Source organism: Macrobrachium rosenbergii, chromosome 42 (genome assembly GCF_040412425.1).
Source record: "Macrobrachium rosenbergii isolate ZJJX-2024 chromosome 42, ASM4041242v1, whole genome shotgun sequence".
NCBI lineage: Eukaryota > Metazoa > Arthropoda > Malacostraca > Decapoda > Palaemonidae > Macrobrachium > Macrobrachium rosenbergii.
The window spans coordinates 9,599,186-9,613,095 of record NC_089782.1 but is presented as its reverse complement, the minus strand read 5'-3'; the positions used below and the strand labels follow the sequence as shown (position 1 = coordinate 9,613,095).

At 50.9% G+C, this 13,910-nt stretch overlaps 1 pseudogene; it reads right to left on the bottom strand.

Annotated features, from left to right (window-relative positions):
* Window positions 1–230: 230 nt before the first annotated feature.
* LOC136827736 (zinc finger MYM-type protein 1-like) lies at window positions 231–2,399 on the bottom strand (annotated as a pseudogene).
* Window positions 2,400–13,910: the final 11,511 nt, after the last annotated feature.

Genomic DNA, 13,910 nt, shown 5'->3' with positions numbered 1-13,910 from the left:
TTACTTATCCCAAATAAATTATATTATGAACTTCATGTTTTTTACAGAAGTAGTTTATCATAAGAATATCCCATACATGAACTATTCTAATAATATCAAGGAACTTCAATTGTCTCAATTAGAGTTAAAACAACTGGATGAGTTACCACTGATAGATGAGTTTTTCTATTACAAAGAAAAGGTTTCACCAATTCTATCTCTGTTCAATTTGATCATAATAAGCACGTTAAAAGAAGAAGAAGAAGAAGATTGATTGTAATTGTGGTATTTGTAACTTTAGTCAAACGTGTAGTAATTTCAAATATTGAGAAGATTATATAACAGGAATAAAAAGGGCCAAGGAAGAAGAAAAATGATCTTATAGACATGATTTATTGCTAATTTCTCTATATGTTGTTGATTTCATTATGTATTCACTGTTGCAATTAACCATTTTTTACAATGTGATAATTTATTGTATGTATATATTTCTTTTAACTGATGACTCATTGTATAGTGTGAGTTTTCTACAATATATTATTGATTTGATTTTTAACATTAGTACATTGACACAGTTTGTGCAATTTCTTTTTGAGAGTATTACTTTATGAACAATCATGCAAGTGCTTTATTTTATGTGTAAGTTTACACTTATCCGTTTCAACTATAGTTTTGTTATGACACTGAGGGCAGTGTGAGGTAGCGTGACCGAGTGATGTTAGGAAAGTTAGAGAGGGAAAGTAGAAAAAGAGAGAGAGAGAGAGAGAGAGACCAGATTCGAGTTAATATCCACCAGGGAGAGTTATATCTCCCCTTGCTTTCGTGCTCCCCAACAGACTGAATTGAACTGTTTAAAAGAGTGATTTCGTTTACCTAACTGTAACTGTAATTTGTACTTGAATTTGTAGTTACTTTCGTCATTAAAGTAAGAGAAACTACAGAACTCATCTCTATTACGCCTTTCTGAGAGATACCTGTATTCTAAGTTAATTTCCTTCCAATGATAGCAGGTTCAAGAAAGAAGTGAAGGTGGAAATCTACACGTAGAGAAGTTTGCAGATGAGAAATAAAAATACTTCCAATCGGACACGTTACAATATCAAATACTTCAGAAAAGGTAATCAACAGAAAGACTGTCTCAAACTTATTTAAAGCTTGTAGGAATCCATTAGCTAAGGCTTTTTCTTCACCAGGTCTTCCATGGTTAGACAAAGCTTCTAGAGTATCCATCAAATTCTCATAGTGTTGTGATAATGACTCAAGGGCCTTATAGTTGTATTCCCATTTGTGTTGACACACTTTAGGAAGTTCCAGAACTGCCAATTTTTTGTCTTTCTGGAGGTCTATGAATATATCATGGCGCAAGGTTGAACCACAGATGAAGTTAATCAGAGTTGAAATCAAGTTAAAAAATGCTGCTACTTCTGGCAGGCAGCCAGCTGTGTGAGTTATGATTAACTGCAATCTGTGTGCAGAACACGGTACATAAAAGCATGGATTCTTCACAGATTCTCGGATTTGTGCCTGTACACCACTGATTTTGCCACTCATTACAGATGCTGTATCATAGCACTGTGCCATTAGTTTATTAATATTCAGGCCAAGATTACGGAGCTTCTTTAACAACGCGTTAGCTATATTAGTAGCATCAAGATTCTTCAAAGAAATGAATCCTATGAACCTCTCATTTACTGTTTCATCTATGACATACTTAATGCAGACAGAGCTGCTCAGTAATACTAACATCTCTAGTCTCATCAGATATTACTGCAAAGAAGGGTGATGACTTGGCTTCTTTGGCTATGGCATCAAGCACACAATCGGCTTCAGCTTTGTGAAGATAATTCTGACTTAACCCAGATGTATACTTGGCATGTAATGGAATCTCTTTTTTGTCACAAAATCTCTCAGACTCTTTGCTTATCAAGCCAAAAGTTTCCAGAAAGGCACCCTTATTTAATGAACTTTCGCTTTCATCATGCCCCCTGAATACTATGTTTGTTTTAGCAGTTGTAATAACAATGTTCAATAGTGTCTTAACATATTCTCTATTGTGAAGAACCTGCTGTTTATGTTGGCTATCAAGTTGTTTATGAACATCACCATGTAACTGTGAAATCTTGAGGTTGAGCCATTTTTCCATAGCAATAACATGGTACTTGCCTATTTCATGCTCTAACGCCTTTTCATGCAATTATTCCAGTTACTGAAACCTTCGTTGGTAAATGCCATTTCTCTGTGCCCTACATTAGCACCAAAGAGTCTGCATGCAAAGCAGTAAACTCTGTCACCAGTCACGGAGAATTCAAGCCACTCATACCTACCATACCAATCACATTGAAAAGACCAGTCTGAGAACCAAACTGTACTTTTGGATACATTTTTAGTCTTGGTTGCTTTGCTCCATCTTCAACTCTCATGGCTATACCAGTAAATTGTCCTTTAGTAGGAATTTCAAGGTTTCCACATGTGCTGGGTAGCGACTGAAAAAATATATATATATATATATATATATATATATATTATATATATATATATATATATATATATATATATATATATATATATATATATATATATATAGACTGGTCTTCCGTATATTCATACACATATATAGATATTAATCATAATCCTATGCACATACATTAGGTCTGTATATATATTAAAAGGATAAGATAATATCTTATCCTATCTAGATGGGGTGGAAGTACTAGTTGCAACAGTCATTATTTAACCATCTCACCACCTGAGTAGTGGGGAAAACAGAACAGAGAATAACTAATAATTCCATAAGTCTTGTAAAATAAAATTTTTTAAAGTAAATTGTATTTTTCCTAACTATACAAACCCGAGGTTTGTAGTCGTCCTATTGTGCGTCCAAGATTTCTATATTAGCCTAGTTGGTGTGTGGCGGGGCCAGCGAACGTTTCACGCTCCCCCAAGCTGTTCTCCGATCGCCAACCTAAAGGCATCCTCTTGTGCGTCCAAGATTTCTATATTAGCCTAGTTGGTGTGTGGCGGGGCCAGCGAACGTTTCCCGGCTCCCCCAAGCCGTTCTCCGATCGCCAACCTGAAGTCGTCATCTTGAGCGACCAAGATTTCTATATTAGCCTAGTTGGTGTGTGGCTGGGCCAGCGAACGTTTCCCGGCTCCCCCAAGCCGTTCTCCAATTGCCAACCTGAAGTCGTCGTCTTGAACATCCAAGATTTCTATATTAGCCTAATTGGTGTGTGGCGGGGCCAGCGAACGTTTCCTGGCTCCCCAAGCTGTTCTCCGATCACCAACCTGAAGTCGTCCTCTTGCGCGTCCAAGATTTCTATACTATCCTAGTTGGTGTGTGGCAGGGCCAGCGAACGTTTCCTGGCTCCCCCAAGCCGTTCTCCGATCGCAGACCTGAAGTCGTCATCTTGACCGTCCAAGATGTTTATACTATCCTAGTTGGTGTGTGGCGGTGCCAGTAAAGGTTTCCCTGGCTCCCCCAAGCCGTTCTCCGATCGCCAACCTGATGTCGTCCTCTTGTGCGTCCAAGATTGCTATATTAGCCTAGTTGGTGTGTGGCGGGGCCAGCGAATGTTTCACGGCTCCCCCAAGCCGTCCTCCGATAGCCAACCTGATGTCGTCCTCTTGCGCGTCCAATATTACTATATTAGTCTAGTTGGTGTGTGGCGGGCCAGCGAACGTTTCCCGGCTCACCCAAACCGTTCTCCGATCGCCAACCTGATGTTGTCCTCTTGCACGTCCAAGATTACTATATTAGCCTAGTTGGTGTGTGGAGGGCCAGCGAACGTTTCCCGGCTCCCCCAAGCCGTTCTCCGATCGCCAACCTGATGTCGTCCTCTTGCATGTCCAAGATTACTATATTATCCTAGTTGGTGTGTGGCGGGGCCAGCGAACGTTTCCCGGCTCCCCCAAGCCGTTCTCCGATCGCCAACCTGATGTCTTCCTCTTGCGCGTCCAAGTTTACTATATTAGCCTAGTTGGTGTGTGGCAGGGCCAGCGAACGTTTCCAGGCTCCCCCAAGCCGTTCTCCGATTGCCAACCTCATGTCGTCCTCTTTCGCGTCCAAGATTACTATATTAGACTAGTTGGTGTGTGGCGGGGCCAGCGAACGTTTCCCGGCTCCCAAAACCGTTCTCCGATCGCCAACCTGATGTCGTACTCTTGCGCGTCCAAGATTACTATATTAGCCTAGTTTGTGTGTGGCCGGGCCGGCAAACGTTTCCTGGCTCCCCCAAGCCGTTCTCCGATCGCCAACCTGATGTCGTCCTCTTGCGCGTCCAAGATTACTATATTAGAATAGTTGGTGTGTGGCGGGGCCAGCGAACGTTTCCCGACTCCCCCAAGCAGTTCTCCGATCGCCAACCTGATGTCGTCCACTTGCGTGTCCAAGATTACCATATTACCCTAGCTGGTGTGTGGCGGGGCCAGCGAACGTTTCCCAGCTCCACAAAGCAGTTCTATGATCGCCAACCTTATGTCGTCCTGTTGTGCGTCTAAGATTACTATATTAGCCTAGTTGGTGTGTGGCGGGGCCAGCGAACGTTTCCCGGCTCCCCCAAACCGTTCTACGATTGCCAACCTGATGTCGTCCTCTTGCGCGTCCAAGATTACTACATTAGCCTAGTTGGTGTGTGGCGGGGCCAGCGAACATTTCCTGGCTCCCCTAAGCTGTTCTCTGATCATCAACCTGATGTCGTCGTCTTGCGCGTCCAAGATTACTATATTAGCCTAGTTGGTGTGTGGCGGGGCCAGCGAACGTTTCCCGGCTCCACAAAGCCGTTCTCCGATCGCCAACCTGATGTCGTACTCTTGGCGTCCAAAATTACTATATTAGCCTAGTTGGTGTGTGGCGAGCCAGCGAACGTTTCCCTGCTCCCCCATCCCGTTCTCCGAATGCCAACCTGATGTCGTCCTCTTGCGCGTCCAAGATTACTGTATTAGCCTAGTTGGTGTGGCGGGGCCAGCGAACGCGTTCCCGGCTCCCCCAAGCCGTTCTCTGATCACCAACCTGATGTCGTCGTCTTGCGCGTCCAAGATTACTATATTAGCCTAGTTGGTGTGTGGCGGTGCCAGCGAATGTTTCCCGGCTCCACTAAGCCGTTCTCCGATCGCCAACCTGATGTCGTCCTCTTGGCGTCCGAAATTACTATGTAGCCTAGTTGATGTGTGGCGGGCCAGCGAACGTTTCCCTTCTCCCCCAACCCGTTCTCCGATCGCCAACCTGATGTCGCCTTCTTATGCGTCCAAGATTACTATATGAACTTAGTTGGTGTGTGGCGGGCCAGCAAACATTTCCCGGCTCCCATAAGCCGTTCTCCAATCGCCAACCTGATGTCGTCCTCTTGCATGTCAAAGATTACTATATTAGCCTAGTTGGTGTGTGGCGGTGTCAGCGAACGTTTCCTAACTCCCCCAAGCCGTTCTCTGATCGCCAACCTGATGTCGTCCTCTTGAGCGTCCAAGATTACTATATTAGCCTAGGTGGTGTTTGGAGGGGCCAGCGAACGTTTCCCGGCTCCCAAACCTGTTCAACGATCGCCAACCTGATGTCGTACTCTTGCGCGTCCAAGATTACTATATTAGCCTAGTTGGTGTGTGGCGGGGCCAGCGAACGTTTCCCGGCTCCCCCAAGCCGTTCTCCGATCGCCAACCTGATGTCGTCGTCTTACGCGTCCAAGATTACTATATTAGCCTAGTTGGTGTGTGGCGGGGCCAGCGAACGTTTCCTGGCTCCCCAAACCGTTCTCCGATCGCCAACCTCATGTCGTCCTCTTGCGCGTCCAAGATTACTATATTAGACTAGTTGGTGTGTGGCGGGGCCAGCGAACGTTTCCCGGCTCCCAAAGCCGTTCTCCGATCGCCAACCTGATGTCGTCCTCTTGCGCGTCCAAGATTACTATATTAGCCTAGTTGGTGTGTGGCTGGGGCCAGCGAACGTTTCCCGGCTCCCCAAGCCGTTCTCGATCGCCAACCTGATGTCGTCTTCTTGCGCGTCCAAGATTACTATATTAGCCTAGTTGGTGTGTGGCGGTCCAGCGAACGTTTCCCAGCTCCCCAAGCCGATCTCTCGATCGCCAACCTGATGTCATCCTTCTTGCGTGTCCAAGATTACTATATTAGCCTAGTTGGTGTGTGGCGGGGCCAGCGAACGTTTCCGGCTCCCCAAAGCCCAAGTTCTCCGATCGCCAACCTGATGTCGTCCTCTTGCTGCGTCCAAGATTACTATATTAGCCTAGTTGGTGTGTGGCGGGGCCAGCGAACGTTTCCGGCTCCCACTATCCTGAAATTGTTCTCCGATCGCCAACCTGATGTCGCGTCCTCTTCGCGTCAAGAACCTACTATATTAGCCTAGTTGGTGTGTGGCGGGCCAGCGAACGTTTCCCGCTCCCCAAGCCGTTCTCCGATCGCCAACCTCATGTCGTCTTCTTTACGCATCCAAGATTACTATATTAGCCTAGTTGGTGTGTGGCGGGGCCAGCAAACGTTTCCCTCGCTCCCCAAAGCCGTTCTCCGATCGCCAACCTGATGTCGTCATCTTGGTTGTCCAAGATTACTATATTAGCCTAGTTGGTGTGTGGCGGGGCCAGCGAACGTTTCCTGGCTCCCCAAGCCGTTCTCCGATCGCCAACCTGATGTCGTCGTCTTGCTGGCGTCCAAGATTACTATATTAGCCTGGTTGGTGTGTGGCGGGGCCAGCGAACGTTTCCGGCTCCCCCAGCCATTCTCCGATCGCCAACCTGATGTCGTCATCTTGCGTCCAAGATCCATAGATTACTATATTAGCCTAGTTGGTGTGTGGCAGGGCCAGATGAACATTTCCCAGCGGCTCCCCCGCCGTTCTCCGATCGCCAACCTGATGTCGTCTTCTTGCGCGTCCAAGATTACTAAATTAGCCTAGTTGGTGTGTGGCGATACCAGCGAACGTTTCCCGCTCCCCCAAGCCGTTCTCCGATCGCCAACCTGATGCCTAGTTGTCTTCTTGCATCCAAGATTACTATATTAGCCTAGTTGGTGTGTGGCGGGCCAGCGAACGTTTCCCGGCTCCCCTGCCGTTCTCCGATCGCCAACCTGATGTCGTCTCTTGGCGCTTGTCCAAGATTACTATATTAGCCTAGTTGGTGTGTGGCGGGGCCAGCGAACGTTTCCCGGCTCCCCAAGCCCGTTCTCCGATCGCCAACCTGATGTCGTCTTCTTGCGCGTCCAAGATTACTATATTAGCCTAGTTGGTGTGTGGCGGGGCCAGCGAACGTTTCCCGGCTCCCCAAGCCGTTCTCCGATCGCCAACCTGATGTCGTCCTTTGCGCGTCCAAGATTACTATATTAGCCTAGTTGGTGTGTGGCGAGGCCAGCGAACGTTTCCGGCTCCGCCCAACCTGATGTCGTTCTTGCGCGTCCAAGATTACTATAACCTTGGTGTGGCGGGGCCAGCGACGTTTCCAGGCTCCCCAAGCCGTTCTCCGATCGCCAACCTGATGTCGCCCCTCTTGCGTCCAAGATTACTATATTAGCCTAGTTGGTGTGTGGCGGCCAGCCGAACGTTTCCCATTCCGAACTCCCCAAGCCCCCTCTCCGATCGCCAACCTGAAGTCGTCTTCTTGCACTGATTACCCAAGATTACTATATTAGCCTAGTTGGTGTGTGGCAGACAACGCTTCGCCAGCTATCAACGTTTCCCCAAGACCAAGGGCGGTCACCGTTGGTGTGTCCCCCCAGCCTCTCCGATCGCCAACCTGATGTCGTCCTCTTGCGCGTCCCAAGATTACAATATTAGCCTAGTTGGTGTGTGGCCAGCTAACGTTTCGGCTCATCCAAGCCGTTCTCCGATCGCCAACCTGATGTCGTCTCTTGACTGTCCAAGATTACTATATTTGCCTAGTTGGTGTGTGGCGGGCCAGCGAACGCTTCCTGGCTCCCCCAACCGGATGTCATCATCTTTGGCGATCTCTATCGCCAACCTCAAACGTTCCGGCTCCCCGGCGTCGACAATCTGATGTTTTTGCACCAAGATTACTATATTAGCCTAGTTGGTGTGTGGGTGGCGAACGTTTCCAGATCGCCAACCTGATGTCGCCTCTTGCATCCAAGATTACTATATTAGCCTAGTTGGTGTGTGGCAGGGGCCAGCTTCGCTTCGCTGGCTCAAAGCGCTCCCCCAAGCCTTCGCCAACCTCTGTCGTCGATCGCCCAAGATTACTATATTAGACTAGTTGGTGTGGCGGGCCAGCTCGCTTTCCGCTGCTCCCCAAGCGTTCTCCGATCGCCAACCTGATGTCGCCTTCTTGCGGCGTCCAAGATTACTATATTAGCCTAGTTGGTGTGTGGCGGGCCAGCGAACGTTTCCCGGCTCCCCCAAGCCGTTCTCCGATCGCCAACCTGATGTCGTCCTCTTGGCGCCCAAGATTACTATATTTAGCCTAGTTGGTGTGTGGCGGGCCAGCGAACGTTTCCGGCTCCCCAAGCCGTTCTCCGATCGCCAACCTGATGTCGTCTCTTCTTGCGCGTCCAAGATTACTATATTAGCCTAGTTGGTGTGTGGGCCAGCGAACGTTTCCTGGCTCCCCAACGTTCCTGGCTCGCCAACCTGATGTCGTTCTCTTGCGCGTCCAAGATTACTATATTAGCCTAGTTGGTGTGTGGCGGGGCCAGCCAGCGTTTCTCCCCAAGCCGTTCTCCGATCGCCAACCTGATGTCGTCCTCTTGCGCGTCCAAGATTACTATATTAGCCTAGTTGGTGTGTGGCGGGGCCAGCGAACGTTTCCAGGCTCCCCAAGCCGTTCTCCGATCGCCAACCTGATGTCGTCCTTCTTGCGCGTCCAAGATTACTATATTAGCCTAGTTGGTGTGTGGCGGGGCCAGCGAACGTTTCCCGGCTCCCCAAGCCGTTCTCCGATCGCCAACCTGATGTCGTCTTCTGCGCGTCCAAGATTACTATATTAGCCTAGTTGGTGTGTGGCGGGCCAGCGAACGTTTCCTCTCCCCAAGCCGTTCTCCGATCGCCAACCTGATGTCGTCCTCTTGCGCGTCCAAGATTACTATATTAGCCTAGTTGGTGTGTGGCGGCCAGCGAACGCGTTTCCCTCCCCCCAAGCCGTTCTCCGATCGCCAACCTGATGTCGTCTTCTTGCGCGTCCAAGATTACTATATTAGCCTAGTTGGTGTGTGGCGAGGCCAGGCTCCCCACCGTTCCGATCCCAACCTGATGTCCCCCTTGCCGTTCCTAGTTGGTGTGGCGGCCAGCCAACCTTTCCCCGAAGTTCTCTGATCTGATGTCGCCGCTCTGATGCGCGTCAAGATTATTATATTAGCCTAGTTGGTGTGTGGGCGGGCCAGCGAACGTTTCCCGCTCCCCAAGCCGTTCTCCGATCGCCAACCTGATGTCGTCTTCTTTGGCGCATCCAAGATTACTATATTAGCCAACCTAGTTGGTGTGGCGAGGCCAGCGAACGTTTCCGGCTCCCCAAAGCCGTTCTCCGATCGCCAACCTGATGTCGTCCTCTTGCGTGTCCAAGATTACTATATTAGCCTAGTTGGTGTGTGGCGGGGCCAGCGAACGTTTCCCAGCTCCCCAAGCCGTTCTCCGATCGCCAACCTGATGTCGTCGTCTTGCGCGTCCAAGATTACTATATTAGCCTAGTTGGTGTGTGGCGGGCCAGCGAACGTTTCCTGCTCCCCTGCCGTTCTCCGATCGCCAACCTGATGTCGTCTTCTTGCGCGTCCAAGATTACTATATTAGCCTAGTTGGTGTGTGGCGGCCAGCGAACGTTTCCCACTCCCCAAAGCCGTTCTCCGATCGCCAACCTGATGTCGTCTTCTGGCACGCCCAAGATTACTATATTAGCCTAGTTGGTGTGTGGCGAGGCCAGCGAACGTTTCCTGGCTCCCCCAAGCCGTTCTCCGATCGCCAACCTGATGTCGTCTTCTTGCGTCCAAGATTACTATATTAGCCTAGTTGGTGTGTGGCGAGGCCAGCGAAACGTTTCCGGCTCCCCAAAGCCGTTCTCCGATCGCCAACCTGATGTCGCCTTCTTGCGCGTCCAAGATTACTATATTAGCCTAGTTGGTGTGTGGCGGGCCAGCGAACGTTTCCGCTCCCCCAAGCCGTTCTCCGATCGCCAACCTGATGTCGTCTTCTTGCGCGTCCAAGATTACTATATTAGCCTAGTTGGTGTGTGGCGGGGCCAGCGAACGTTTCCCTGATGTCGCTCCCCCAAGCCGCCTTCTCAATCGCCAACCTGAAGTCGTCTTCTTGCCAACGTCCAAGATTACTATATTAGCCTAGTTGGTGTGTGGCGGGGCCAGCGAACGTTTCCCGGCTCCCCAAGCCGTTCTCCGATCGCCAACCTGATGTCGTCTTCTTGGCGCATCCAAGATTACTATATTAGCCTAGTTGGTGTGTGGCGGGGCCAGCGAACGTTTCCTGGCTCCCAAAGCCGTTCTCCGATCGCCAACCTGAAGTCGTCTCCAAGATTACTATATTAGCTGCGCGTCCAAGATTACTATATTAGCCTAGTTGGTGTGTGGCGGGGTGTGTGGCGAAACGCTTTCCCTAGTCCCCCAAGCCGTTCTCCGATCGCCAACCTGATGTCCCCTTGCACGTCCAAGATTACTATATTAGCCTAGTTGGTGTGTGGCGGCCAGCGAACGTTTCCTGGCTCCCCCAAGCCGTTCTCCGATCGCCAACCTGATGTCGTCCTCTTGCGCGTCCAAGATTACTATATTAGCCTAGTTGGTGTGTGGGGCCAGCGAACGTTTCCCGGCTCCCCCAAGCCGTTCTCCGATCGCCAACCTGATGTCATCCTCTTGCGTGTCCAAGATTACTATATTAGCCTAGTTGGTGTGTGGCGGGGCCAGCGAACGTTTCCGGCTCCCCGATGCCTTGCTTCGTCCAAGATTACTATATTAACCTGAAGTTTATTAACCTAGTTCTCCCATCGCCCAACCTGCTAACCTCCGATCGTCTTTGATGTCGTCCAAGATTACTATATTAGCCTAGTTGGTGTGTGGCGGGCCAGCGAACGTTTCCCCTCCCCCTGCCGTTCTCCGATCGCCAACCTGAAGTCGTCTTCTTGCGGCGTCCCAAGATTACTATATTAGCCTAGTTGGTGTGTGGGCGGGCCAGCGAACGTTTCCTGGCTCCCCAAGCCGTTCTCCGATCGCCAACCTGAAGTCGCCCTCTTCGCGTCCAAAATTACTATATTAGCCTAGTTGGTGTGTGGCGGGCCAGCGAACGTTTCCCGGCTCCCCAAGCCGTTCTCCGATCGCCAACCTGATGTCGTCGTCTTGCGCGTCCAAGATTACTATATTAGCCTAGTTGGTGTGTGGCGGGGCCAGCGAACGTTTCCCGGCTCCCCAAAGCCGTTCTCCGATCGCCAACCTGATGTCGTCCTCTTGGCGTCCAAGATTACTATATTAGCCTAGTTGGTGTGTGGCGGGGCCAGCGAACGTTTCCCAACTCCCCCAAATGCCGTTCTCCGATCGCCAACCTGATGTCGCCAACTTGTCGCCTCTGCAGCGTCCAAGATTACTATATTAGCCTAGTTGGTGTGTGGCGGGGCCAGCGAACGTTTCCAGCTCCCCAAAGCCGTTCTCCGATCGCCAACCTGATGTCGTCTTCTGGCGCGTCCAAGATTACTATATTAGCCTAGTTGGTGTGTGGCGGGGCCAGCGAACGTTTCCGGCTCCCAAGCCGTTCTCCGATCGCCAACCTGATGTCGTCTTCTTGCGCGTCCAAGATTACTATATTAGCCTAGTTGGTGTGTGGCGAGGCCAGCGAACGTTTCCTGCTCCCCCAAGCCTGATGTCGTTCTCCGATCGCCAACCTGAAGTCGTCTTCTTGGCGTCCAAGATTACTATATTAGCCTAGTTGGTGTGTGGCGGGGCCAGCGAACGTTTCCGGCTCCCCCGAAGCCGTTCTCCGATCGCCAACCTGAAGTCGTCTCTGGCCGCGCGATCGCCAACCTTAAGATTATTATATTAGCCTAGTTGGTGTGTGGCGCAGGCCAGCGAACGTTCCCGGCTCCCCAAGCCGTTCTCCGATCGCCAACCTGAAGTCGTCCTCTTGCGCGTCCAAGATTACTATATTAGCCTAGTTGGTGTGTGGGGGGACAGCGAACGTTTCCTGGCTGCCCCAAGCTGTTCTCCGATCGCCAACCTGAAGTCGTCCTCTTGCGCGTCCAAGATTACTATATTAGCCTAGTTGGTGTGTGGCGGGGCCAGCGAACGTTTCCCAGCTCCCCAAGCCGTTCTCCGATCGCCAACCTGATGTCGCCCTCTTGCGTCCAAGATTACTATATTAGCCTAGTTGGTGTGTGGCGGGGCCAGCGAACGTTCTCGGCTCCCCAAGCCGTTCTCCGATCGCCAACCTGATGTCGTCCTTCTTGCGCGTCCAAGATTACTATATTAGCCTGGTTGGTGTGTGGCGGGCCAGCGAACGTTTCCAGCTCCCCAAAGCGTTCTCCGATCGCCAACCTGATGTCGTCTTCTTGCGCGTCCAAGATTACTATATTAGCCTAGTTGGTGTGTGGCGAGGCCAGCGAACGTTTCCCCAGCTCCCCAAGCCGTTCTCCGATCGCCAACCTGAAGTCGTCTTCTTGCGTGCGTCCAAGATTACTATATTAGCCTAGTTGGTGTGTGGCGGGCCAGCGAACGTTTCCAGCTCCCCAAGCCGTTCTCCGATCGCCAACCTGATGTCGTCTCTTGCGCGTCCAAGATTATTATATTAGCCTAGTTGGTGTGTGGCGGGGCCAGCGAACGTTTCCCGGCTCCCCAAGCCGTTCTCCGATCGCCAACCTGATGTCGTCCTCTTGCGCGTCCAAGATTACTATATTAGCCTAGTTGGTGTGTGGCGGGGCCAGCGAACGTTTCCCGGCTCCCCAAAGCCGTTCTCTGATCGCCAACCTGATGTCGTCCTCTTGCGCGTCCAAGATTACTATATTAGCCTAGTTGGTGTGTGGCGGGGCCAGCGAACGTTTCCAGGCTCCCCAAGCCGTTCTCCGATCGCCAACCTGATGTCGCCTTCTGCGCGTCCAAGATTACTATATTAGCCTAGTTGGTGTGTGGCGAGGCCAGCGAACGTTTCCGGCTCCCAAGCCGTTCTCCGATCGCCAACCTGAAGTCGTCTTCTTGCGCGTCCAAGATTATTATATTAGCCTAGTTGGTGTGTGGCGGGCCAGCGAACGTTTCCCTGCTCCTCCCCAATCGCCAACCTGATGTTCTCCGATCGCCAACCTGATTAGCTCGCCTGGCGGCGCGTCCAGATTATTATATTAGCCTGTCGCCTTCTCTTTGGTGTGTGGGTGAGGCCAGCGAACGTTTCCCTGGCTCCCCAAGCCGTTCTCCGATCGCCAACCTGAAGTCGTCTTCTTGCGCGTCCAAGATTATTATATTAGCCTAGTTGGTGTGTGGCGAGGCCAGCGAGCGCTTCCCTTGCTCCAAGCCGTTCTCCGATCGCCAACCTGAAGTCGTCTTCTGCGCGTCCAAGATTACTATATTAGCCTAGTTGGTGTGTGGCGGGGCCAGCGAACGTTTCCCTGCTCCCCAAGCCGTTCTCCGATCGCCAACCTGAAGTCGTCTTCTTGCGCGTCCAAGATTATTATATTAGCCTAGTTGGTGTGTGGCGAGGCCAGCGAACGTTTCCCGCTCCCCAAGCCGTTCTCCGATCGCCAACCTGAAGTCCTTCTGGCGCGTCCAAGATTACTATATTAGCCTAGTTGGTGTGTGGCCAGCTAAGGCCAGCGAACGTTTCCTCTTGGCTCCCCCAAGCCGTTCTCCCCCGCCGTTCTCCGATCGCCAACCTGATGTCGCCTTCTTGAGCGCGTCCAAGATTACTATATTAGCCTAGTTGGTGTGTGGCGGGGCCAGCGAACGTTTCCTGGCTCCCCAAGCCGTTCTCCGATCGCCAACCTCAAGTCGTCCTCTTGCGCGTCCAAGAT